General features: G+C 54.4%; 1 protein-coding gene across 6 annotated transcripts in view; it reads left to right on the forward strand.

Annotated features, from left to right (window-relative positions):
• The first annotated feature begins 762 nt into the window (after positions 1 to 762).
• CHST15 (carbohydrate sulfotransferase 15) overlaps positions 763 to 24,405 on the forward strand; it is a 74,218-nt gene continuing 50,575 nt past the window's right edge. For 2 of the 6 annotated variants that reach the window (XR_011651082.1, XM_024555495.4), the window contains exon 1: positions 2,076 to 2,210. The gene's annotated coding sequence lies outside the window, so the exon portion shown is untranslated. Of the gene's footprint in view, positions 866 to 904; positions 1,069 to 1,181; positions 1,318 to 1,723; positions 1,803 to 2,075; positions 2,211 to 24,405 lie in introns of those variants that run through there. The other 4 variants (XM_045191481.3, XM_024555496.4, XM_045191478.3 and 1 more) reach the window with 4 other exon arrangements.

A 24,405-nucleotide genomic window follows, 5' to 3' on the forward strand; every position in this document is an offset into this window, starting at 1 on the left:
GCTGTGGTCCTCTGATGTGACCTCTGCGTGAACTGGCACGCATGCAGACAGGCTATTGCTTCTGGGGGGGAGGGGGGCTGAGATGAAGCCTCAAGCACTAAAGATCACCTTTTTTTTTTTTTTTTTTAAGGAGAAGTGGAAAAGGAGGGGGAGCAAGGCACTGCCAGGAAGCACCCCTGGGTGGTGTGCAAGCACTGGGCTAGGAAGCGCTTTGGGCTCCACTTCTGGTTGATTTAAGGAGGAGTGTTCTGGACTGTGGCCATGGGGACATGGGCAGGCAAAGGGCTGCGTGACTGAAGACAAGGATTCTTTTCTGTCCCTTGGACCTGTTTCCCGAGAGGCCGGGCTTGGTGCTCTAAGCGCCCCTTGAGTTGAGTCTTCCAGAATTCAAAGTGTCTTTTCTTTAACTGATGGCGTCTTCAGCCCAGAATCCGGGGACTGGACCACTGATGCTGCTTCTGTGACCTCGGGCAGCCCAGGTGGCTTCTGGAGCAGCCGCCTCGCGGCCACTGCGGCAGGCAGTGGCGCTCGGGGTCCGCCAAGCTTTTCCTCCCCACAGAAGCAAACACGCCGGGCTCAAGAACCCGGAGAGCCTTCCCGGGATGCAAAAAATACAACAGAGGGCGCAGAACACGCCAGCGCCAGTGGCCTTGAATATCAATGTATGGGCTGGCTCCAGACCGCCCCGTTCGTTAAAAAACGTCTTTGGTAGGATGTCACTGGCAGACTTTAGGGGGCTCGGTTTGCTTTCTCTTTGAGACATCACCGCATCACCCAGGCCGTGTTTACTTGGAAGGCGAGAGGGCAGGGACCAAACACACCGCTCGGTGCACACGCCTTAATCTCGCATTCCAGACTGGAGCTGGTGTGTGTCCGCGCCACACAGGGCGGGGGAGGGTTCTCTTCGGATGTTTCATTCGCCATCTGCACGTCACTCCCAAACTTTTCCTCCCTGCGCTCGGGGAGTCAGGTTGACGCGCCCTGGATGCGGGGCTGGAGGTGCAGGGCTGGGCGCGCTCCCGCGGAGCCGGAGCCGCAGAGGCTCCGGGCTGGACTCGGGTCTCGCAGGTACAAGTTGGTTTCCAGGAGCAGGGATGGGGGCGGAGAACAGCTGCGGGTGGGTGTCTGACTCCAGGCTCCAGCGCCCCTCCACGTTCCCGCCGGGCAGTGCCGGCGGCGACTGGGGCTGGGCGAAGGGAGTCCCGGCCAGCAGAGGCTGCTCGGCAGCCTGACTCCCCGCGGCGCTCCGGGCGCAATGGTGATGACAGCGGCGGCCCAGGCAGACAATGAACTTGCGAGCGCGACGAGCTGAGACAGGTTTGGGCTGGGTGTCCACAAGGCTACCGCTGTTTCCAGCGGATAGCGTTCCCTCGCCACCGGTCCTGCCGTGCTACCGGAGCTCCGCTCACCGGGGATCCATGGGGAAGGGCTGGCCGCCAGTGGAGCCGGGGCTCGCACGCCCCCTCCCTGGCTCCAGAGAATGCAGCTGGAGCTTGGGGACCGGGGACCTGGCGGTGGGGTGGTGGCGCTGCGGACAGCCAGAGGCCTGCGGGGGGCGCACGCTACGGGGCACACGCGGGTCGGCTGAACAGAAAAACGGTCCCAGGAGTGGGCGCCCCCACACCACCTCGCTCTGGGAGCTGCAGGCAGAAGACAGACAGACAGACAGACCAGTGTTTTCACTCAGTGAGCGCGCGTAGGGTTGGTGAGGGGTCGGGGCGGCGGGGGCACTGGGATTCCCCAGCCAAGTGCTCCGCTTCCTCGCACACTTCGGGGAAGTTTCCAGGCGCCAGCCGAGGCAGGTAGGTGGGCCACCGTCACTCTCTCCCCGACTCTGGCTCCGAGCCACCTCCCAATCCCCGGCTCCAGTCTCGCGACTGCTCTGTCGCAACTGCTCTCCGTGGGGAGGCATGCGGGGTGGGGGTGCGTTTAGGGACTGGGTGTCCCAGACGCTGAAGCCTGTGGTACCGGGTTCCGGGGGTGGGGACCGCGGGGGCGGGCCTAGGAGGAGACGGGGGCGCGGTCGGGCCCAGAGCAGCCTGAACTTTTGCTCCCCACTCCCTCCCCTTTCCTCTCCGCCCTCCGCCCCCTGCCGCCTCCTTTCTCCGGGCCGCGGTTCGGGAAGCAGAGAGACTCGGGAGTTGCTGGCGCTTCCTCGTGGCGGCGCGGCGTCCCTGAAGGGCCTGGGCGCGGCGAGCCCAGCGCAGCAGGTCTGAGTGGCGTGGCGGGGCGGCGAAGCTGTGGGCAGCCGGGGTGGCAGCGGCCCCTGCGCGGGGGCGACGCTGGCGATCGCGATGGGGCGCGAGTCTGCGGGGTTGTGTGTGGGGTGGAGAGGACGCGGTGGCCATGGGAGGAGGGGTGGTGGGTTGTGGCGCAGTTGGCCCCCTTGGAGCCCCCTGAGAGCTCCCTGGGATCGTGGGACGGAGGTGCCGGTGCAAGGGAACCTCGCCTTTGGGGGATGAATGAAGAGCTGTGGAAGCGCCTTCCGACTCCTCCGGGCGAACGGGATTGGCCGGCGTTCGCGCGTCCCTGTGCCTGCGTGTTTAGGGCTCGGGGCCGCCTGGGTCCCCGGCGCGGCTGCTCAACCCGGTCCTGGTGCCCAGTTGCCCCTCCGCCCCGCCGCCCGGATCGGCCCGCGCGGTTGGAGCGGCCGTGTTGACACTGAAGGATGGGCTTGCTTGCCAGCTGCTGGCAGCTGGATGTCCGCGCCTCGTGTAGCGGGCTTCGCGAAGGGGAGGTCAAGGCTGGGGCTGAGACCCGTTCCTTGGGCTCCGACATTCCCCGTGCCCCGGGGCCCTTCGCCTGATTTACGTTGGGTGAGGTAGTGGCACGGAGTTTTCGGGCATGAAGTTGTATCTCCAGGAAGCCCCAGGACGCCCCGCGAAGGGATGGGGCACCGCGTTCCGTGAGGCTGCGCAGAGGGGCGCGCTCTGGTACTGGGTCTCTGTCTGTAGCCCGCTGCTCCTCAGCTGCGGTTCCTGGGAGGGCAGCCACCGGTGTTGGAGCAGAAAGGCGGGCTGAGCGCACCTGCACCCCCCCCCCGCCCCGCCCCAGGGGCCCGGGAGGAACCGGAGATCTGCCGAAGTTTCTCTCGGGCCCTCCCACACCATTCTCCATCCCCAGCTTTCCTACTCGCCCCCCACCCCACCCGCATTGCAAAGTCAGGAAGCCTCCCTTCCAGAACATGGCACTTACTGATTTTACAAACTGTTGAATCAGGGTGTCTAGATTGATGCACAGTACAGATTATACATGATTTTAAGGTAGTATCGGAATAAAAATGCCTCTCAAATTAGGCAGTTTTTTTAAAAAATGAGTTTTTCTAATAACCCTGAAAGATTGGCAGGAAAATTCTGCTTGCCTCCTCCTGGATGGGGAAACCGAGGCAGCGAAGTGAAGCGGCTTGCAGTAGTCTCCCTCAGCGCGCCCTTGAGCAGAAGTGGAGCTGAGGGTCCGATCTTCCCTCCACGGTGGGGGCTGGTTATCTCTGGGGCCTCCTGAAGGAAATTCAACGACATCTTCATGCCTCCGGGCGTCGAGCTGGCGTGTGAGAGCAGCAAGCAGGGTTCATTCATCCAGGATCCTGGGGTCCCATCATCACACAGGTACCCTGCTTCTGTTTGGCGATTAGAGCTTGTGGTTCCCGACCCAGCCTGTGGCCCAAGAATCCCAGCCCTGTGACTGTGGCCACGGGGAGGGCTGCTGTCTCTGTGGCCTTGTCATCCTCTGCTGCTCCTCCGGCCAGAGAGGCGAGGCAGATGCCCGACAGAGGGAAGAGGAATCCCTGCCCCTGGAAGAGGCGCTGCTTGCAGGCAAGGCTGGGGAGGGGACTCTGCTTATCTGGTGTTTGGAGAGGAGCAGCTAAGAAACTCCAAGGTAGCCGTGGGGGCTGGGCCCAGGAGCCCCAGGCCCTTTGAGCCTGCACTCCCAGAAGCTTTGGATCAGTGCTGCTTTGGGATTGGATGGTGGCCAGCTAGGGCCTGCCTGGCTGTTGCCCTTGATAGTCAGGGGGATGGGGAGAGGAGTTTGGGCCGCCCTGAACAGGTGAGCCCATGACTCACTTGTAGAAGGCAGCTTTGTCTTGGCTCCAGCCAGCTGGGGAAGGAAACAGACTTGAAAGGTCTTGTCGATTTTCATGGGAATTCCCAAGCCTGCATCTTTAAGTGTGGGCTCAGATTCTCGAAGTTGAGTAGAGAGTTAGGTGAGTGTGCTGGCGGGGCTTGACATCTGGTTGTGTGTGTGTCCTGGGAATGGTGTGCCGCTGTCAGAGAGATGTGACACATGGTGGGACACAGGGGCCACACACCCCGAGGGCTGAGGGATGAGGAATTGACCGGAGTGCATCGGGCCTGTGGCTGCGTGCCAGCCTCCCTCACAGTCTGGTGGGTCATGTACTCATCCAAGAGCTGTTGGATGGATCCCGTCGTGTGGAAAGTGGCACTGTGCATAAAACTTTTCAGATAATTTCATTTACCAAATAGATCCCTTAGTTGAGAGTCTGGGGATAAGACAGACATCGCCTCAGCCTTTGGGGAACAGACAAAAATGCCTGTGTCAGGCCGACAAATGAACCGTGAGTGGTGTGAAGAGCCGGGAAGGACAAGAAGGCAAGGGAGAGCGCTAGAGAGGGATGGGTTATGGGGGACTCGTCTCCTTTAACAGATGTGGAAACTGAGGCTCACAGCAGTGGGGTGATGCCCCCAGTTCACACAGGCGGTATGGTGGATAATCAGTCCAGGTCTCCGGCCCCCGCTCCTCGGCCTGCTCCTTCATCCCTCCAGGCTGGGCCGGGGCCCCGGGATGCTCCCAGACGAACAGACAGGTTGGCAGCTCTGCTTTTCCCGTCCACACCTCCAGACCCTGTCCCTCCCTCTTGCCCCCTTAGGCCCAGGGTTTCACAGATGCCACGTGGAACCCATTTGTGTGAGAGAGGAGTCTCCTTAAATACTAAAGGCAGAAACTTTTTTCAAAAGTAGCTGCTGGCGTGGGAGTGTCACGTCTGAGCAGTCGGTCAGCGGGCACCCGAAGGGACCCTTTCCGTGGCTGGTAGCGGTCTCACGCCCATCTTCCCTCCCGGCCTGGAGTGGGGGTGCCGTTGACTGGCTCCCGTGGTGGCCCTGTTTCTGTTCTCCGAATGAAGAGCTTGTGTTCGTGCTGAGCCCCCCAGGTACTGGGGGGGCGCGTTTGGATCCACACAATGCATTTCTTCATTGTCCTGCAGAGCTGGGGCCTGATTTCCTTCCGGAGACGCTCCTCCCTTGAATATAGCGCCAGGACAAGATGATTTATGTGTACACCTGTGTTTTCACGGCATGAAAGGCAGCACAGACGTGGCAGTTACCTGCCTACTGTATCCAGTCTACATATCCAGGAAGAAAAGTAGAGGTTTTGTGTTGACTTGGGCCAATACAGAATTTTTTTTTTAAGTACTGGGGTTGGGAAGGAAGACATTCGATCACAAAAGCTGTCTTTTGCTGGGTTCCTGCTGGTTCCTGGCCAGCCCTGAGCCAGGCAGTTCAGGCAGGTGTCCCCCTTTCTCTCATTTAGAGCAGGGGGAGGCCCTTTGAGATCACACAGACCAAGTTTTAGCCCTCGGAGGCGAGGCACGGGAGGGCAGAACCAGGAGTGGGCTGGAGGAAGGAGTGAAGTGGGGGTGGGGAAGGGGAAGGCAGGTGTGACCCAGCCAGCAGAAGCTGGGGGAGGGGCAGCGGCAAGCTGGTTCTCAGTCTGTGCTGGCCTTGAAAGGGCTGTGGAGGAAACTGGGCAGCAGCAGTGGCGGCAATCGGCATCACAGATGAGCGTTGCCCCCTGGGGCAGGCCCCGGGGGGCCAGGTGCATGTGGCCGCAGCACGTAGCCTCCTTAGCAGGAGGCAGCTCTCAGGTGAGTGGGCGAGGTGGAGCCGGAACTAGGCAGAGTTAGCAATGCTGTGACTGGAGGCCTCAGGCCTGGGGAAGGCCTGGCTGCCTGGCCCAGAGGACTTCACACCCTGGCCTCAGAGCTGGGGTCCTCCGAGTGAGTGCATACCTGCCACGTGCTTGGAGCCACGCCTGGCCCACAGTAAGTGCGCAGTAAACATCGGCTCTGGGGGGTTTTCTGTAATGCTCCTAACCAGGGGTTAAGTCTCCGGACCCCCCGAAGTTGCACGTGCGGTTTTTATGTAGGTGTGCATATTTGGGGAGGAGTGCCAGGACTTTTAGCATATTCTACCTCAAAACCTTCCCTGACACCCCCTGAGGCCAGGAGCCTCAGGACACCTTGGATTCTAGTGAGTTCTCGGGCTTGTTGCTTCACGTCTCTGGGCTGTTTCTTCATCTGTGCCAGGAGGGGGCTGGGCACACAGCTGCCCTCCGAGACCCTCTCAGTGGGCATTGCGGACAGGCTGGGGACCCGTCAGGCTGAGTTCCCACTTGATGCAGTTAGGCAGGGGGCAGACCCGGCAGCTCTCGCTGGAATGCGTTGGGGTAGCTTTTGAATGTCACATAGTGAGCCGCACTTGAAGCCTCAAAGAGCCCCGAGCAGGCGTGGGGGGGCCTGCTTGCTGGGCAGGCTGTCCCTGACTCCTATTTTAGGTTTGCAGAACTCATCCCGGTCCAGGAAGGAAGCAGGGCTGGCAGATCCTCAAAAGCAGAGGTGTCATTATAATGGAAACTTGGCCGCTTTCCAGAATTGTGTTTGTGATGAAAATATTGAAACAGGCAGCCTCGTCGCCCTGGTGCCTGGAAAATACCCCAGCAAGGGCAAATAATGAGATGCAGGCCAGGCGCAATTATTTTTTCATACGATATGCTGGAACCGGTGGTTTCACATTTTCTCTTGAAATGGAATAGACGCCCGCTGCTCCATTTTGCTCCCTGTGGTCGTAAAGATAGTGGCGTGGCCCCTGAGAGGGAGGAAAGGCCATGAGAGGTGGCGGCTCCATCCCTCCCGGGCAGCCCTGGATCTCCGGAAAGTTCTGTCCTGCTCTGCTGCCCCAAGGGCCTGGGCTCTGGGCGTCTTTGCTAGGCAGTTAGAACCTGCAACTCCGGTCTGAGAGGTTTCCGAAGGTGTAGTCTGGCCTCCCCCCTCGACAGAAGGGGCCTGTAGTCCTGCCTGCCCCTCCTGACACCTGCTAACGCGCCCAGGCTGACGCAGGGTAAGTGCAGCAGCACCTTTGTGTGCCCATCAACCAGACGCTTGCTGCCCACCGATGTTCTCTTAGCCTGGGCAGCTTTGGGGGTAGGTGAGCATGGGCTCCAGGCCGACCCGCCTTCCACGAGTCTCTCCTGTGCTTCTTTATTCTGTTATTGTGACCCTGGGCAAGTGGCCTAATCTCCTTGTACCTCAGTTTTCTTATCTGTAAAAGTGGTTAGTAATTTCTACCTTGTAGTATGGTTTGAATATTAGAAATAGTACAATTTAGGGTTCAGAGGAGCCCCTCAAATTGAACCCCTCTTTCCTGGCTGAGTTCTGAACCTACTGAGAGAGTGGGCAGGCGGAGGATGGGTGGGGATAAAAACGTGAGGTTTGCTCCCCACTGGTGCTCCCCACTGAAGCTGACGTTGGGGAATGTGGTTGAACTGGTGGGTGAGCGGGCACCGTAATCCTAAACTGAGAATCAGGCAGTCGGGCTGGCTGACCTCTCCTGGTTGGTTGCAGGCAGAACGGGAAGGCTGAAGCCTGTCCTGGGGCGACCCCTCCTCTGCAGGCAGCCAGCAGGCCAAATGCTGACCCTGCAATGTCCAGGTCCTCCATCTACACTCCTGGGATGGTGCCGACCCCACCAGGTGCAGACCCCAGGAGAGGGAAGGAAGAGTCCCCCCAACCCTAGTCTTGGGACTATTAAGTCTGAGCCCAGGGCCTGGCCCCTGGGGGCGGGGTGCTGACAGATGGCACCTTTCAGGCATGCAGTGGAGGGAGACAGCTGGCACTGAGGTTAGACAATGAGGCTTATCAACGGTGTGTTGTTATCTGTAGGAGTGATTAGCCAAACTGAGATAAGGTTTAGTCGTGGGCCTCAAGGCTACATTCTGACTTTGGGCTGCGTTAGGAGGTACTGGCCTAGGCCTGGACAACCTTTTCCACCTGCTCTTGGTTCCTTCATAGGGCCTGAACCTGCGTGGGCCCCCTGTCTCCCCATAACCACCTGCGGGAAGCCTTTGCCAATAACTATTACCATCTCTCCCACACATCTCCCTCCCCTCAGAAAAGTGTTACCTTTGAGTCTCTCAAGGGGGCAGAGGGTGTCTGGGGGCCCACTCACAGCCGGGCCGACCCCTGGGCACGGGAGTCTGCCATTTGTTCATTTAATGCATCAAGTTAACATGGGCCTTTCAAAAGCCCGCTTCTCCTGGAGAAAGGGTATTTCGGACCACACGTGGGCTTCTGGGTGTGTGCCCAGGACACAGAAGAGGGTCCCCAATTTGGTAGCATGGCATAGGAGGGTTAACACTTGTCACTGAATTTCAGGAGGAGTCAAGAGCATAATGGAACAACCTTGGATTTCCTGGCATTAGGTTTTGGGCTATTAAAAGGTAGTAACCACAGGGTTTTGTGTCTTGAGAGTCTTGGGAAAAACAGTATGGAAACTTGGCTGGTGTTTCAGAAACACAAGCAGGAGCCACATCTACTCAGGCAAGAATGTGGGGCCCTTAGTGTTTCTTACGTTGGGTAGAGAAAGCTTGTCTTGATGTTCCCTGCATCTTTGTTTGGAATGTAAATATTTGCATTAAGAATATAAAGTATGTCCTGGCGTGTATTTATAGGGAGTGTAATTTCCAAGCCAAAAATCAGACTATTGGTCTACAGAGGATCATTTGCTCTGATTTGTGAACCTGTTTATATACAGAGTCTTCCAAATGTACACACAGAACCCTGCTGGCTTTGTGCACAGAAGGGATCTCAAGAAAGCGGGGTTGCCCTGGGGAATCTTTCCCAACATGCACTTCTCATCATGCAGCCACTCCCAGAAAGCGAAGTTTTGCACGAGGTCCCTCGGGGTTATGGGATCATCTGGCTCCTCTGTCCTCAGTTTCCTGGGCCTCCAGGTGGGGGATTGGCTCCCGCTGACTCATCTCTGCGTCACGTAAGCAGATGCTGAATTTCAGAAGTGCTGTTGCTTTAGGAAGACGTTGGGAAGAATGGAGGATGGTGTCCTTTCTGTGGTCTGGCGTGGGGGGCAGGAAGTTCTCATTTCTGTTTCACGGTTAAACTCTGAGGGCTTGGTGGGTTCTCTTCCTTCATCTCCCAAGAGTCTTGGGAGCAGCTTAGCTTTCAAATTTTCCTGAGGAGAACAGCTCAGATGCTGGTGGCAGAATATCACCCCTCATCTGGCTGCTGGCTCTGCTCTGGAGTGAGAGACGGGGGCTGCAGTGGGGCTGGGCCAGGCCTCTGTTTGTGGCTCTGCGTGTGCATGTGCGTGTGTGTGTGCACAGGGGGCGTCGTTCTCGAAACTCTGAGGCTGCTCTCAAAGGAAGCCCTCTCCCAGAGTCTCAGCAAATGGTCTGTCTGAGAGGGCCAACCTGGTGGATAAGCCAGCCCCTCATTCACCTGTTTCCTACCTGGCAACCTTTCTATCATCACAAGTGAAGGGCCAGTGGGACAGGGGAGCAGGTAGGGTCCTGGTGGAGCCCCAGTCCCCCAGCTGTGGCCCCTGGCTGGCTGGCACCAGGGCCTTCCTTTCCCCCATCCAGCCTGGGCACCAGGTTCTCTTCTGCCCATCGCACATTGTTGCCCCAGGACTGAGACTAGTGGAGGCACAGGAGTCCTCTACCTTCTCCCTCTCTCCCAATTTCGCCTTCTCCCTCTCTGTCTTGCAAAGGGCATAGTGTCCTGGCTGTGTGGTGTTAGGCATATGTCTTCTTGGAAGTCTTTCCTTTCCCGGGGCCCCAGGATGCTGAGCCCCACTCTGGAGAGGGCGTGAAGTGGGGTGTGGTTCAAGGGGAGAGGAGTGGGCAGCTGGATTGTAGCCCCTGCGCTGCCCCTGGTAGACCATCCAGTATTTAGCATGGAACTTTCCCTGTTGGGTGCATCCTTTGGTCCGTCAGGGAACATTCTGTGCCTGAAAGACACATCAGCTGGGCTTAGAAAGGGCTCAGAAATGGTGCACCCTTGGTGAGGAAGGTCCCTCTTCCTGTGTGCCAGGGTGTTCTGGAACCGTGGCAAACTCCTGGCTGCCACTTCTGTGGTCATCCTTAGCCCGACCCATGATGACCTGACCCTTCTGATTCTCTGTCACAGTTCTTAATAAGGATGATATGTTCCGGAAAGGCCCCGTCCAATGCACTGTTTTGAAAGTCAGAGGAAATAGCTGCTTTTAGGACATGCTGAACTTGCCTAAGAAAGTTACCAGCAGGAATAAATGAGAGGATGAAGGGAGGGATCAGCCCGCCATTTCTGTCATCCTGACTCTGAAGAGTACTTATGCCCACGCTGTAGCAGTTCCTGGGAGAAGTGAGATGTGGAAAGATGTGTGAAAGAAGAGTGGGAGCTTAGCAAGTGGGACCTCCTCATTGGAAGTATCTTCCAGCCACCTTCCCCCCGCCAGTTATCTGCTGGCAGGTGCCAGTTGTAAAGCCACAGATCCTTTGAATGGGATCCTATTTGGCTTCAAGAATAAAGATGATATATTAAAAGGTAGAGGAGACCTTGGTTGCCCTTTGGCTGGTAGAAAATAAATTTGCTTTTGGCTGTTAAAACAGAAACAAATCAATAGAAAAATGCAGTCCTGCCTTCTTCTGAGTCAGCAGTTTTTCTTGGTTTATGGAAGGAGAAGATTTGCCCACCGAAAATCAGCTCCATGCCTTTGGACCTGTTAAGGAAGCTGCAGGGCTGTGTAGGTGTGTGTGTGTGTGTGTGTTGCCAAGTTCTCATTGGATTTGTTTTTTAAAATTGGGGAACAGACCTTTTGCCCATTCAACTTTTTCTTTTAAAAACGGCTTTATTGAGATATAAGCCATATACCATACAATTCACCCACTGAACTTACGCAGTTCGGTGCTTTTTCACATATGCCCAGATATGTACAACCAGTACCACATTCAACTTTAGAACATGTCATCGTATTAGACAGGAAGCCTATTTCCCTTAGCTCTCGGCCCCTCCTCTCTCCCCACTCCGTCCCCCTAACCCTAAGCAAGTGGAAATCTACCTTCTTTTCTATTTCTGTCTTCTGGATGTCATCTGAATGGAATCATCTAATAGGTACTTTTTGGGGGACTGGCTTCTTTCATTTAGCATGTTTCCCCAGTTCATCCATGTTGTCACACGTGTCAGCCCTTCATTCCTTTTTATGGCCCAGTAGTGACGTTCTGTATGGCTAGGCCACATTTTGTGTGCCCTGCTGCCTGTTGGCGGACATTTGCGTTGCCTCCATCTTTTAGCTCCGACGAACAGTGCAGCTGCAGACACGTACGTACGAGCTTTTGTGTGGACGTATATCCATTTCTAAGGCTATATTTTATGAAGTATGTTTTCCTTGCTCTTAATCATAAGGTTGATTTATTTTTGACCTGCTTTTTCTCTGGTCCTAGAGGAGGCTTGATTCTCAGGTGGGGTTCTGATCCCCCACAGAATTGGCTGAATTGTAGAGCTTCAGGGAAACATAGGCCAGCCCCACTTCATAGACGGGGAAACTGAGGCCCATAAAGGCCAGAGGGAGTCAGGCTTGAATTCGGGTTTTCGGGGTCAGTACATTACCTTGCACACTCTCCCTGAGAAGCTATTAGTAAAACCGGGTCCCCCTCCTGGCTGGCCTGGGCAGTGACCGAAGGCTGGTTGGGGGTGATGGCCCGGCCAAGCCCACTGCTGTAACCCGTGCTGACCTGATGAAGGCTCTAGAGCGTCTCAAGTCCACAAACCCTACAACTCGAAGGCTCTAGAGCGTCTCAAGTCCACAAACCCTACAACTCGTGGCGCCAGCTCCTTTCTAGTCTTTGCCCCTGCAGCAAGGCCAGCACTTATCCGGGGAATAATTAAATTAGGAACCAATTCAGAGAATGACATTTTATCTGATCTGGCCAAGCCCATAAATAAGGGGCTGTGGCTGTGACCCCAGGGGACGTTAGGAAGCTGTTTTTAAAGAATTCTGCTGGCCAAAGACTTGGAGGAATCATGCGGGGCTGCAGGGGACATCTCCGGGGATGGGGGGTGGACTGTTCTGCCAGGGCTGGGGTTGCATCCCGGGGGCTAGGCTGCATTCCCAGACGAGCTTTTCAAGTGCTTGGTTTCCAGGTACCATTGGAGTTCTGATGCAGTAGATAGAAGTGTTTGGTGGCTGGAATGTTCTCAATGCTTAGGAAAGATCGTCTGTTAAGATCCTGCCGGATACGTTTCTTATGGTTACCGTTAACATCGAATGCACCTCTATAAGTGTAATAAGAAGTAAACTTTCAGGAATCTCATTGGCTTTAAATCCAGGTGCTGCATCAAGACCCCCATGGATCTTTTAGAAAGAAATACACCTACTCCAATCCTACATCAGTGCTTGGGGGGTGGGCCCTGGGGAACCTGTGCGTGTGTGAGCATGCATACACATGTGTGAGTGTGTGCGCCTGTGTGTACACACATATGCTGAGCTTTATGGTTAAGGATCACTGATGGAACTTAGCAGAGATTAGAGTCACTCTTCCGAGGAGTTCATAGTCACTTCCCAGTGCTTCCACAGCAAAGATGAGGGACAGGTGACCCGCATAGTGATTTCAGGAATGAGCCTCTTTTGTCCTCATTTTGTGTTGGGACTTGGGACAGTGACCCTGGGTTTTTTGACTGGATACCCTGGATACAACTAGCATACACTTTCCATCACTCTGCAGCATCTGTGGGATATCATCCCTGTTTCTCCAAGAAGGGCCACCCTCATCTCCATAGCAGCCCAGCCAGAGGCCCAGGAGTCTCCTTTGGCGCTTAGCTGGGCAGTACAGGAATCAACTCCATTACATCTCTGTCACTGGGAGGTTATTTATCTCTTTAGGACAGTAAGTGTATCTTATTCAAGGTTATATCCCCAGGGCTAGCCCATGGAAAGAATGGATGAATGGATGGATGGATGGATGGACGACAAATGGTTGAAAGAAGAAAAGGCAAGAATAGGCAAGAGTAGATTGGACAGTTGACAGTTGACCCATGGTGCAGGGATAGCAAGGGTCTCACAGACTGTTTGGTCCATTTTTCTGTCCTGCTCACCCTTCTTTCATAGCTGGGGAAGCCGAGACCCATGAAGGTGAAGTGACATGCCCCCAATTCTTATAAATGAAGAACATTTATGAAGAACATTTCATTAATGAAGAACATTTGGGAGCCTGAGCCTTCAAGTTCCCCAACTTTTCTGCACCTCCCTTAAGAGTCACCCTCCAGTGACTGGGACCTGCTCTGTGCCTGACACTGTCCTAGGAGCTGGGAATCTAGCCGTAACTAGACAGACAGGGTCTCCGCACTCACAGAGTAGAGAGTCTCAAGTTCACAAATGTCAGAGAACAAAGAAGCACCGTATGATGGGGAGCCACTGACTGGGTGATCAGGATGGCTTTTCCAAGGGGGTGACCTCCAAGCTGACCCTCGAACGACAAGAAGGCACTGATGCTAGATGCTTGGGAAGAGCATCACAAGCAGAGGGAACAGCGAGCACCAAGATCCCAAGAGGGGCTGGTGATGGGATGGGCTCGGGAGAGCTGGTGTAGAGCACACTTGATGTTCATTCTGCCCCGTTGTACATCCTTTAGATTGGCATCCACAGCGCCACCTTCTTCCTGTCTTGTCTCTGGGTGAAGAACACGAGCCCAGTGCTGGCTGGCTCGTGGCTGGTGCACTTTCAGAACACAGAGCTAGTGAGAAACGAAGGGAAACCCATCCTCCCTGTCCTCTCACTTAAGGTTTGGCTGGTGAGCAGAAGTTATTTTTATGGAAGCACATGTTGAGGGAGAAGTCTTCAGTGGGCAGCTGAAACCACACTCAGAAACACAGGACTGAGACAGTGAAATCCCAAAGGTGAGCACACCGCTGACAACTTGAATTCAGTGACAATTGCAGGCCACCCAGTTTGGGGAGAGAGGACCCTTTGGAGAGGGACTAGGACATAGCGAACCCCTGTGCTGGTGTGGCTCCCTTCCTTGCACACTGCTTTCCTGCCCTGGCCTTGACCGAGTGACTAAGTCCCGGCCCTTCCTTAGGACCTGACTTCCTCTTGAGCTCTCTCAGGTGCAGGGTCTTCCCTCTCCCCATCCTAACCCTGGATGTTTCTTTCCTAATTGTCTATGAGAACCTCAGCGACTCCAGGGCCCTGCCCTTCACTGTCCCTTTCTTGCAAACATCTCCCTTCCTCCTAGAATGGACCCCCAGGTGGCCTCCCCACCCCAGGTGCTGCCATCAGCCAGGTACTATGGTCTTCATGGGAACAGCTTGTTGGGTCCTCTGGCCTCCTGGGTCCTCCACCTCTCAGTCTTTTAGTATACTCTGGACTGCTCCACCAGCGTATAGTCACTCCATGGTAATGGTAGCCTTTTCTTCTTGGGAATGATGCCCAATGGCCAACTGGTCAACCCAACACAGCGTAGGGCCTCAACAGATTGTTTCTGTAAATTATTTTCATAAACTTTAAACCTCTCTCTGGTCCTTTCTGGACCTCCTTAAGGGTGTAACATGGCGAAGTTTCCTAATAAATGTTTATCAGTCGTTGTAGCAATATACATCTCCATTTTATGTTGTTGATGATTCATTTTTAAACAATGAGCAAAAAATAAATTTCCCTGCATTTTAGGAAGTGGAGAAATGAGAGGAACTTTTTTCTTTCAGAGTAGCTTGATTTAGAATTGTTCCAGATGCTCATTCAGCATCTCTTCCCACATTCCCAAGGGGCCACGACGTCTGGAAACGGAGTGTGTTGGCGTGCTGGCAGCTTGCCAAGAATCCCCTTAATCTTTTGGCACTCTGAGATGTTACCTCCTCCTTTCATTTCAGCTTTTTATTCTGAAATAATTTCAGACTCACAAGAAGCTTCAGGGATAGTTCAGAATGGCTGTGTACTCTTCAACCAGCTTCCTGCAACGACAGCATCTCCACGGCCAGAGAAGGGCACCGTTCACTAAGCTACAGGCCGTATTCTGCTGCCTTCTAGGTTGATTCAGCCTGGGGATCTACGGCACTCTGGAAGCTTTTTAGAATCTCGTGAACCTCGGTGTTGTCGTTTGTCTTTTAGATCGTCTTTGGATCCCTTCCCGTGGGCCATGAATTAAAATTCATTCCCATCGGGTCGATAAATCCTGGAAGGCCCGTGAGTTATGCATTCCTTGTGTTCCACGTGCCCACGTGGCGCTTTGTGGGGGCATCATCCCGGGTGTGTGCACAAAGATAACCTTCCCCACCTAAGGGATTCTTGGGGATAAGGAAGCACTGAGAACAGTTTCGTGTAATAGAATGTCGGGTAGGGGATTGGGAAAGGAGTTCTGATAATAGTAATCAACATCTGAGTACTCGTGCTAGTTTTTACCTACATTATGTCATTAACCTTTAAGATAGAGGTCTATCACTGTGCCCATTGTACAGACATGAAGACTGAGGCTAGAGAGGTTCACGCTGCCTGAGTTCTGGCAGCTTGTGAGTGGTACGGTTGGGCCTTGAATCCAGGCAGTCTGACCTCGGAGGTTGCTGGACTGCCCTCTGTGGTTCAGGCCTGGACATTTCCGGTCCCAGTTCTCACCGACTGCTCTATCCTGGGGCTGTTCGCTTGGCTTCTCTGCGTCTCTTTCCTCAACACAAGTGGTGTGACTGAGAAGATCTGTCACCTCCATTCCCGAGTGCAGTTGGTTTCACTGGTGAAAGCAGTCGTACCAGTAAAACACTCAAAGGCCCGAGGGAAATTTCTCCCCTGCCCCTTTAGGTGCTTTTAAGGTTGGGAAGGTGTCTGCTGCCTAATTTGGTTTGATGGGGTCCTCAGTTCCAATGGACATATGCTCTGGTGTATTTTAGTTAAACCGCCTACAAACTGATTTCTTAAAGATGCACACTCCCCGTTAGCGTGCTGTGTCTGAGCTCCTGCACTCAGCTCTGGGTCGCAGTGAAGCTTAAATAACCAGAAGGCGTGTGCGAAGCAGCTCCCTCTCAGCCTCGTGAGCTGCATTAATTGTGAGATGCCACCAGAATGCCATGCGAGGGCATTGTCAGCAAGTACTTAATTGATTTTGCAGTCTCCATAAACCAAGGTTAAAATCAAGCTTGTTTGTAAACGATGTTTAAACCGCATAGTCCCGGGGACAAGTTGTAAAAACTAACAGAGCAGGACACTTGTGCAAGGGCTTAATTTTCTTCTCAGGTTCTGGGATGAGCCCATCACTCGCCTAAGGTAAAGATTTTCCCGTTCGAAGGGGCTGGAGGGGTGTATGCTTCAGGCTGTAAATCCCGCAGATAGGCCTGCCTTGAGTGGAGGGGCGGTAGCCAGACTCCGGGATGAATGTGTAATCACATTAACACGGTAAATTAAAGGGCCCCATATGTTTTGACTCATCAGGCAGAGCTGCATTAGAGAAGGTACTGGTATAGATCTGAGGGATGATAAATGGGCTCCTGGAAAGTGCTTTTGCTAACCGCATCCCTGGTGTGGAGCGGAAGATTCTGATTCTGAAAGGTGCCTGGAGCGGTCCCTGCCATTTTCTGAGTATTTCTTCCTTAGCTGTTACACACACCAGGAAAAAGAGAAGCTCCCTGGGTGTGATTTCTCTCCCCTTTTCATCCCGATTATGTAACGCCTCAGGTGTTTCCAGCACTGGATCTATAATTTGCAGAGCCTAGTACAACATGAAAATGTGAGCCCTGCATTTAAAAATTAAGAGTTTAAAACAAGGACAGCAAGAGTATCAAATCAAGTGCAGGCTCTTCAGAGCACCAGGCCCTGTAACTCAGGGGTGCAGCCCCTGCAGGCGGCCCTGGGCATCTGTACGATGCTCGATAGCAACTTGGGTGAGCAGTAGACCCTAAGGGGCAGAGGGCAGGGAGGCTGCAGCAGCATCACCTTGGTGTGTCCCGAGGGGTCTGCCAGCGTGCCCCCGACCCCTGTCCACTCTTTGGAGAGACTTGTTGAGCTGAACTGGTTCACGGGGTGATTGTCCTGGTCTGTTGGGGGGGATCTCACGTGGCTTCCTCAGGTTCCAGGCATCAGGAATCTGGAAAAAATCCTCCTTTGGGCTCTTCAGAGTGGACAGACACCAGGACCAATATTCTGTAAGCCCAGTTCAGAGGAGAAGAGAAAACCTAGATTTAAAACCTGACTAGAGTATGTGTGTGTGTGTGTGTGTGTGTGTGTAAACCCAAAGTCGTACAAAATATAAGAGGCTGATGAAGTGATTTTGCAGCCCTGGTCTCAGCAAGCGTTGTCTCTGTTTGTGCCCTATGGCTCAGTCCCTGGGGGCCCCTCCCTCTCAGCCTTCCATCTTCGATGTCCAGTACTTGGGCTCTGTCCTCCCAGCTGAGTGGAAGCCTCCTGGACAGAGTCCAGGATTTTAGGGCCACCGTAGGTCACCCTAGTCATTTTCCAACCATGGAGAAAGCCAGTGTGCAAAGTTGGGGGACGGGGGTACATAGTGTGCCTTGGCGAGGAAACACCCCAGTGCAGCCCGGGCTGGTGTGGCTCAGTGGACTGAGCATTGGCCTATGAACCAAAGGTCACCGGTTCCATTCCCAGTCAGGGCACATGCCTGGGTTGCAGGCCAGGTCCCTAGGTGGGGGTGTGCAAGAGGCAGCCAGTTGATGGTTCCCTCATACCTCATGTTTCTCTCCTTCACTTTCTCCTTCCCTTTCCTTTCTCTAAAATATAAATAAAGAAAGAAAAGAAAAGAAAAGAAGAGAAAAAGAAACACCCCAGTGTCCAGAGCATCCTGTGTCTGGACAAGGGGCTGCAGGGCCTGGGCAAGCTGCCTCTCCTTTGAGTTAAGTCTTCGTTTTCTCCCTGCATGGTGAGCTGGGACTGGCATTTGCCACGTGGGTGCTTTTCCTCTTGGAAGCCAATGGAAGAGCGGCAAGCAGCCCCCGGGGCTGTCAGCCAGAGAGAGGGGCAGTTCAGCGGAGGAGAGCCAGGGCTTTCCGGGCTTTCAGTTGGAGCCGGGAGTCTTGAGTGAGGAGGAAAGTTATTCTGTATGGGGGGAGGGTGGTGGACCTCTGCTAGAACAGGGAAGGAAAGCTGTCCAAGTCTGACCTGGCAGAGCCTTGTCTCAGGGGACCTATGCGCTGACACTGGGCTTTCCTGCTTTGTCCTCAGTGTTGCAGAGGCCATTGGAGATGTGAGATGCCAGGGAGCCAGGACGCTGTGACTTCATTGTCACAAGTCGGTGGGTCTGGAATGCTTGGGGAAAGAAGGAACCCGCCTTTTGAACGTCCTGGCTAGGGAGAGAGAGCCAGTCGGGAATTGGCGATTCCAGCATCCATGGCTCCCTGTGCTGAGCTTGGGGCTGGGGCTGGGCAGGGGGTACCGCACCTGCAGGTCTGCAGGCAGATCCCCACTCTCGGCGCAGCCGCCAGCACTCGGGGACAGTGTGCATTGCACCATCGCGTGCCGGCCAAAGCTGGTTTCGTTTACTTGCTATGTTAAGACCTCTACAGGCATTTTTATTTCAAAAAGAAAACTAATAGGAATAAAGCCCACAATATTTTTATCACCCGGTGTGGGAGTCTGAGATAACTTAAGTAATACATCTGGTTTAAAGCTATTGGGGAAAAAATTTCGACATACAAACAAAAGAAAACGAGAGAGAGAGAGCGCTCATCTGTCTTGTCTGCTCCCACCTCCCCCCCACCGCCATGCAGGGGAAGTCACTGTCCCTACCTCCTCAGCCTCTGGTTTCTCCTGTTCTCTGTACTTGTATAAACGGAACCAGGCAGCATCTTCTCTGTCTAGGAGATTCTCCCTGGTGTTCCCTGTAGCTGTAGTCTGTCTATTTTTCGCACTCAGTTGTAGGATCTGCTCGGCTGGGGACGGGCACCGGGCAGTTTCGAGGTCTTGGCTGGGGAGCCCGTGCCCAGAGCCCTCCAGCTTGCGTTGCTGACAAGCATTCTGTGGGGCACACACCTCGCTGCAGGCTGCAGGTTCTGGGGGCGAGTGGGCTCAGCTCCCGTGGTGCTGACAGTTTTCCCGGCCATAGTGCCAAGTCCTGTGCCCACCGGCAGAGGATGAGGCTCTGCAAGGATGCAGGAAGAGCCTGGAAAACAGGCCCGGCCCCTCTGTTTCCTGCCCCAAAGCGGAAGGCCCTGGGGAACAGCTGCTGCCGCTCCTGTAGGTTTGTGCTGCATGAAAGACTGAGATGGGCCCTTCTCCCTACTCGCCCGAGGCCCCAGAAGAACGCCCCTGTCCTACACCCCGTGGTCATGTTTCACGGGAAGCCAGACTCTGTACCCCAGCTTGGGGATGGGGTTTTCCTCCTGAGGGCCGGGGAAAGGGGCTGCTGTGAGTACGGCCCGGTCTGAGAGATTTTATTTGGCAATCACTCCAGTGATTTTCCTTCCCCACCTGAACTGATGTGCACTCACGTGTGACTGACATTCGATGTGTGCAGGGCCCGAAGCAGTGGGAAGAGGCAGGAGGCATTCATTTCCTGGGTCCCTGTGTGTTGATGAGACCTCGGAGTGCAGGTGTGCTGGTCTCCCTGAGACAGACTGGAAACTGAAGGGGAGGGGACTCCCACTGTCCCTGAGCAGAGCCCCACTGGGGCCAGCCCTGGCTGAGGCCCACGGTGTACACTCCGTCCTGGCTCCATCGTTTCCTAGTTTGCGACCACAGCCACGGCTGGATGGAGAAGGGAGGCATGAAAGGAAGGAAGATCTGAGGCCCTGAGCTGGAGGCTCAAAAGTCACCTGCGGTGATCACTCACCTGCCCCCAGCCTGCGGAAGAGGCAGGCGTCTGGGGAGGGCCGGGAAGCTGTGCTTCTGCCTGGTGCCCTGCAGAGCTGTGCATCATTGTGGGGACACGGGGACTTGCCAGTGCCTTTCCTTGGGGGGCTGGGTGAGGAGGAAGATGAAGGAAATAAGAAACGGTCCCTGGCAGCCCTATGCAGTAGGACTCGCTGTGACTGCGGAGACACTTTGTATCTGCCCTGCTCACCGGGGTGACAGCAGCCACATGTGGCCAGTGAACACGTCAAATGTGACTAGAGCCACAGAGGAACTGAAACTTTCACTTGCGTTGAATCTTAATTTAACTTAAAACAGACTCTCAGTTCGGTTAGTGGAAAACTTTTAAGAATGTTTGGAGCCGCCTGGGCATGGAATTCCTTTTTCAACTGTAAGTTTTTGATGAAAATTTAGTGTTCAAATTGAGATGTCCTATCACTGTGGAGTACACACTGGATTTTGAAGACTCAGTGTGAAAATATAGTACAAACTGTTTCATATATTGAGTATGAAACTGAGTATATATTGAAATGATAATATTTGGGATATATTGGGTTGAATAAACTATGTGAAAACGCTTCATCTGGGACACTTGAATTTGGGTTTGCGGCCCACATTTGCTTTCTGCAGGAACCGCTGAGTGGAAGGGGTCTCCCTTCCATGATGCAGTTGGGGCCAGAGGGCGGGGAATCGGATGAGAGAGGCCCCCACTGTGCCCCCACTGCCTTGCTCACCTGGGAGCAGGGTGCCAGGCTGAGTACATACCCAGCCGCCCTGTGCTTGGCCTCCAGAACGCCTGTTGGACCAGGGAAGGCCTCAGGGAGCTGCTCTGGGGCCTTGCCCTTCCTCCACCCTCTCCAGATCGTGCCTTTGGAAATGAGTACAGGCACTGACCCTCCACACTAGGGAGAAAGCCCCAGAACACACATGAATGCGCCTCTCACTCCGGACTACACGGCAGGCACGCGTGAGCGGGACAGGACCAGCCACCAGTCAGGGTGAGAACGTGGCCTTGAATTTGAAATTAAATTTGATTTCACTTAAATCTCTTCTCCATTGGGGTAGAGCCCCCTCCAGACACTAAGCCACAGAAATGTGCCCCAGACAGTGAGTCAGGATTGATTTCTGCACCCCGCTTTGGCCCCACTGCCTCTGGAGGGGCAGTGGGGGTCCCGGCAGGGGGTCTGTGCAGGGGTGGCAGGTGGTGACACTCAGGTGCACACAGCAGTGTGTCGGCAGGTTCTCGGGTGCAGCCGCTCATTTTCACCTGCCATCTGAGCCCATCTGACTTGTCATTATCTTTTCTGTGGGCTTCTGGGGGCTGTTCTCACTGGCCGAGAGCTCCGCCGGCTGCTGGCCTTGCTTCCTTCACGGCCATGTTCGTGCGCTACACTTGGGCCTGGCCCGTAGTAGGATGTGAATTAGGAATGTGCTGTCTTACTCTGAGGGTCAAGTTTGGCCCTTGGAGGTGGGGGCATTGGTGTCCCTGAATTATGCCAAGTGGGTGGGCCCTGGACCTGGGCGGTCAGGAACTCGGGGTCGAGGTCGTATGTTAGTCTGAAACTCCAGGTGCCGGGTTTTCTTTCATGCTTCTGTCTCTATCATGCACATTGGAAAGAGAAATCCCCTCATCTTGGGGAGCTTTGCTGTCTCCCAAGCATGGCGTCCATCATTCTCTGTCATTTATTTGCTCCCGACTGCACTCCAGGTGACATCAGCACTTTCCTGTCATCCCAGGAAAGAGCTAGGGCCACGTGGCTGAGGCCGAAACTTAGCTTTGGGGAACACCCATTTTGGGGTGACTTTCACGCTTATTATTTTCCACATTTAATGCAACCTAATGCACAAAACCAGGTTGGTCAGGCCTGGGACAACAGGACATGTCAAAGTCAGGGCAGGGCGAGGGACATCCGGGCCCCTCCTCTGGGGGAACTGGGGTCTGGGTCTGCATGGATGAGCTGGCTGGTTGGGTGGGGGATGGCGAAATGGGGGCTCAGGCTGGCCTTGTGCTTGGGCGCCCCTCAGCAGGGGTCTATGGGGGGCACGGGGCTGGCTTATCGGTCCTTTGCTTTGCGCGCCTATTTAAAGTCAGTGACTCAAATTCTACCACCTGAAACCACAAACTTGTACCTTTCCTGACCCCCAGCCATAGGCCCTGCCCACTGTTTGTTTGTGCTTCTCCTTGAGTCATCTTGGGGTGGGGGGCACCCTGAGACATGCTGGAGGCCCTGGATTCCCCCACCTCACCCCCCAGTGGCGTTAGATCGACCATGCCCCCTCCACCCATTTCATCCATCCTGCTCAGCCTCTGGGGTCTGAGAGCATCAGGGATCCACTTGAACTCCACCAGACCGGCTGCATCGACTGGCTGCATTTATGCTGTGGGTGACCTTGGTTTGTCCTAGAGTTAAACTTGCAGAATTCAGTTGAACCCCATTCTCCCTGTACTTGGGAGTGCGAGGGGATGTGGGAACTGGAATGGACGTTGGTTTATGGGAATTTGCACCTTCTCCTGGTCAAGCTCAGGTTCATCACCTCTGCAGAGGGACCCCCCAAGGCGCGAAGCTGACCAGGTGTCTGTGCAGGGGCGCAGACCATCCCACCTGAGAGGTAGAGTCCCCACACTGACCGGCCATGTCCCGCTCACATCTGACCGCCGCGTAGCTCAGTGGAATGTGCTCATAGTTGTTTGGAGATTTTCTTCCCAAAGAAAAGTCTCCTTGCTAAGCTTTCTTTTGGGGCTTGGGGGCCCGAAGTACCATCAGACCTAACATTCTAAAGTAAGAACGATGCTGTTTTTATCATTCAAATTTGTCTTTCATTTAATTAATGGAATGTTTTGCACTTATTCACAAGGCAAGGTCTTATTTTATTTTTTTAAAGATTTTATTTATTTGTTTTCAGACAGAGGGGAAAGGAGGGAGAAAGAGAGGGAGAGAAACATCAATGTGTAGTTGCCTCTTGTGTGGCCTCTACTGGGGACCTGGCCTGCAACCCAGGCATGTGCCCCGACTGGGAATCGAAGTGGTGACCCTTTGGTTTGCAGGCTGGAGGCAAGGTCTTACTTTAAAAATAACTTTTCCTCTGACTTTCCCATTATTTATTGGTGTTTAAGAGTGGGGCAGTTGGGGCAGGCGAAATGAGAGCAGAATTGTTTGTAAGCTCAGGGTGACTCTTTTGAAACAGACTCGGAAGGCATTGCCCCGTATGTCTGGACCTTCTTTTTCTGGGTCAGAATGTGAAGGCTCAGTTGCTGTAGCGGACAGGGAAGGAATTCGTTTCGGAGGCATTTGGGTGAGCCAGTCTTCTAGAAGAAGCCAGAATGAGACCCGGCACTGTGTGACACAGACCAGAGCCATCCCTGACAGGTCAGCTAAGCACAGACGTGGGGAGCAGGTGGCAGTGGGACTGGTGGTAAGGAGGATGACAGGTGTCAGGGGAGAGTGCTGGGCTCTGTGCTCGGCACTGTCCCCGCCATTCCGTTGGATGACACAGGACTGCCTGAGGGGCTTGGGGGCAGGCGTGTGCTCACACCCTCCACCCTGCTCCCACAGGTTTGCACATGGAGACTGGCTTCCACTCCCTCACCCCCCGCCGCTCTGCCTCTGACCCCGGAGAAAGTGAGACCTAGAGGCAGCTAGTCCCAGAATTAGCCATATGCTCATTTTTTTTCTTTAGTGAGTTCACTAATTGGGGCAAAGATTCCGTGAGTTTTGACATTAAGTATCTGAATCCATCATTTCCACCTTACACGTTTAGACACAACCTTTAATGAAAGTTGAGAACCCAACTCTACTTGGGGAAATGATATTCATGGACATTTCTAGCTTTGCTGAAAGACCTTGACGGCTTCGGCTCCTGTCTGTGGGCTTCATTGCGAACACGCCCACCCTTGTCCGCCCTGGATGTCAGACTTGAAAGTCAGCTGGGATGCGGGGCGGGTTGACTGACTGCCGTACCCGGGAAATGAGGGCTTTGGTTCTGCCATTCAGTTCTGGTGCCCAACTGGACCACTGGTCTTAGGAGAGAAGCGTGCCCTCTTTTGGGTCCCTCCTCAAGGCCTAGCACTGAGGACCGAGCAGATGGGTCTGAACAAGGAAGGAAGGTGCCAGCAGTTTCACTGAAAGCAAATTACTGGCCAGAAAATAGCCATACAAGGTAATAACGAAGAGTGTCCCGCTACCTTTGAAGTATGTTCCTCATTCTTTCTTTGAGATCCTCAACAAGAAGTTTAAAGGCTCAGTGTAGGCTGCCTGCAAGAGTCCTGGCCCTTGCAGAATGTGATGTCTGGGTGCTGTCCTTTGTCCCTCGGGATTGGGACCTATGCCCCGAGATGCTCTGAGAAGCCCAGCCAGTCATGCAGGGATGTGCAGACGTCCACTCTGCCGCTCCAGCTGCAAAGCTCCTGGGGTGGGTCAGGTCCTAGCAGGGGAGGGGGCGAGGGGGGCAAAGGGAGGAGGCTGAACTGATGGCATGTGCTTACACAATCCTGCCGTGGTATCCTCCAGGGGACCTGGTGGTTTCGGGAAGCTGTGGGCAGAGAGGAAGGGCAGGTCCCAGA

The sequence above is a fragment of the Desmodus rotundus genome, chromosome 4, assembly GCF_022682495.2.
Source record: "Desmodus rotundus isolate HL8 chromosome 4, HLdesRot8A.1, whole genome shotgun sequence".
Taxonomy (NCBI): domain Eukaryota; kingdom Metazoa; phylum Chordata; class Mammalia; order Chiroptera; family Phyllostomidae; genus Desmodus; species Desmodus rotundus.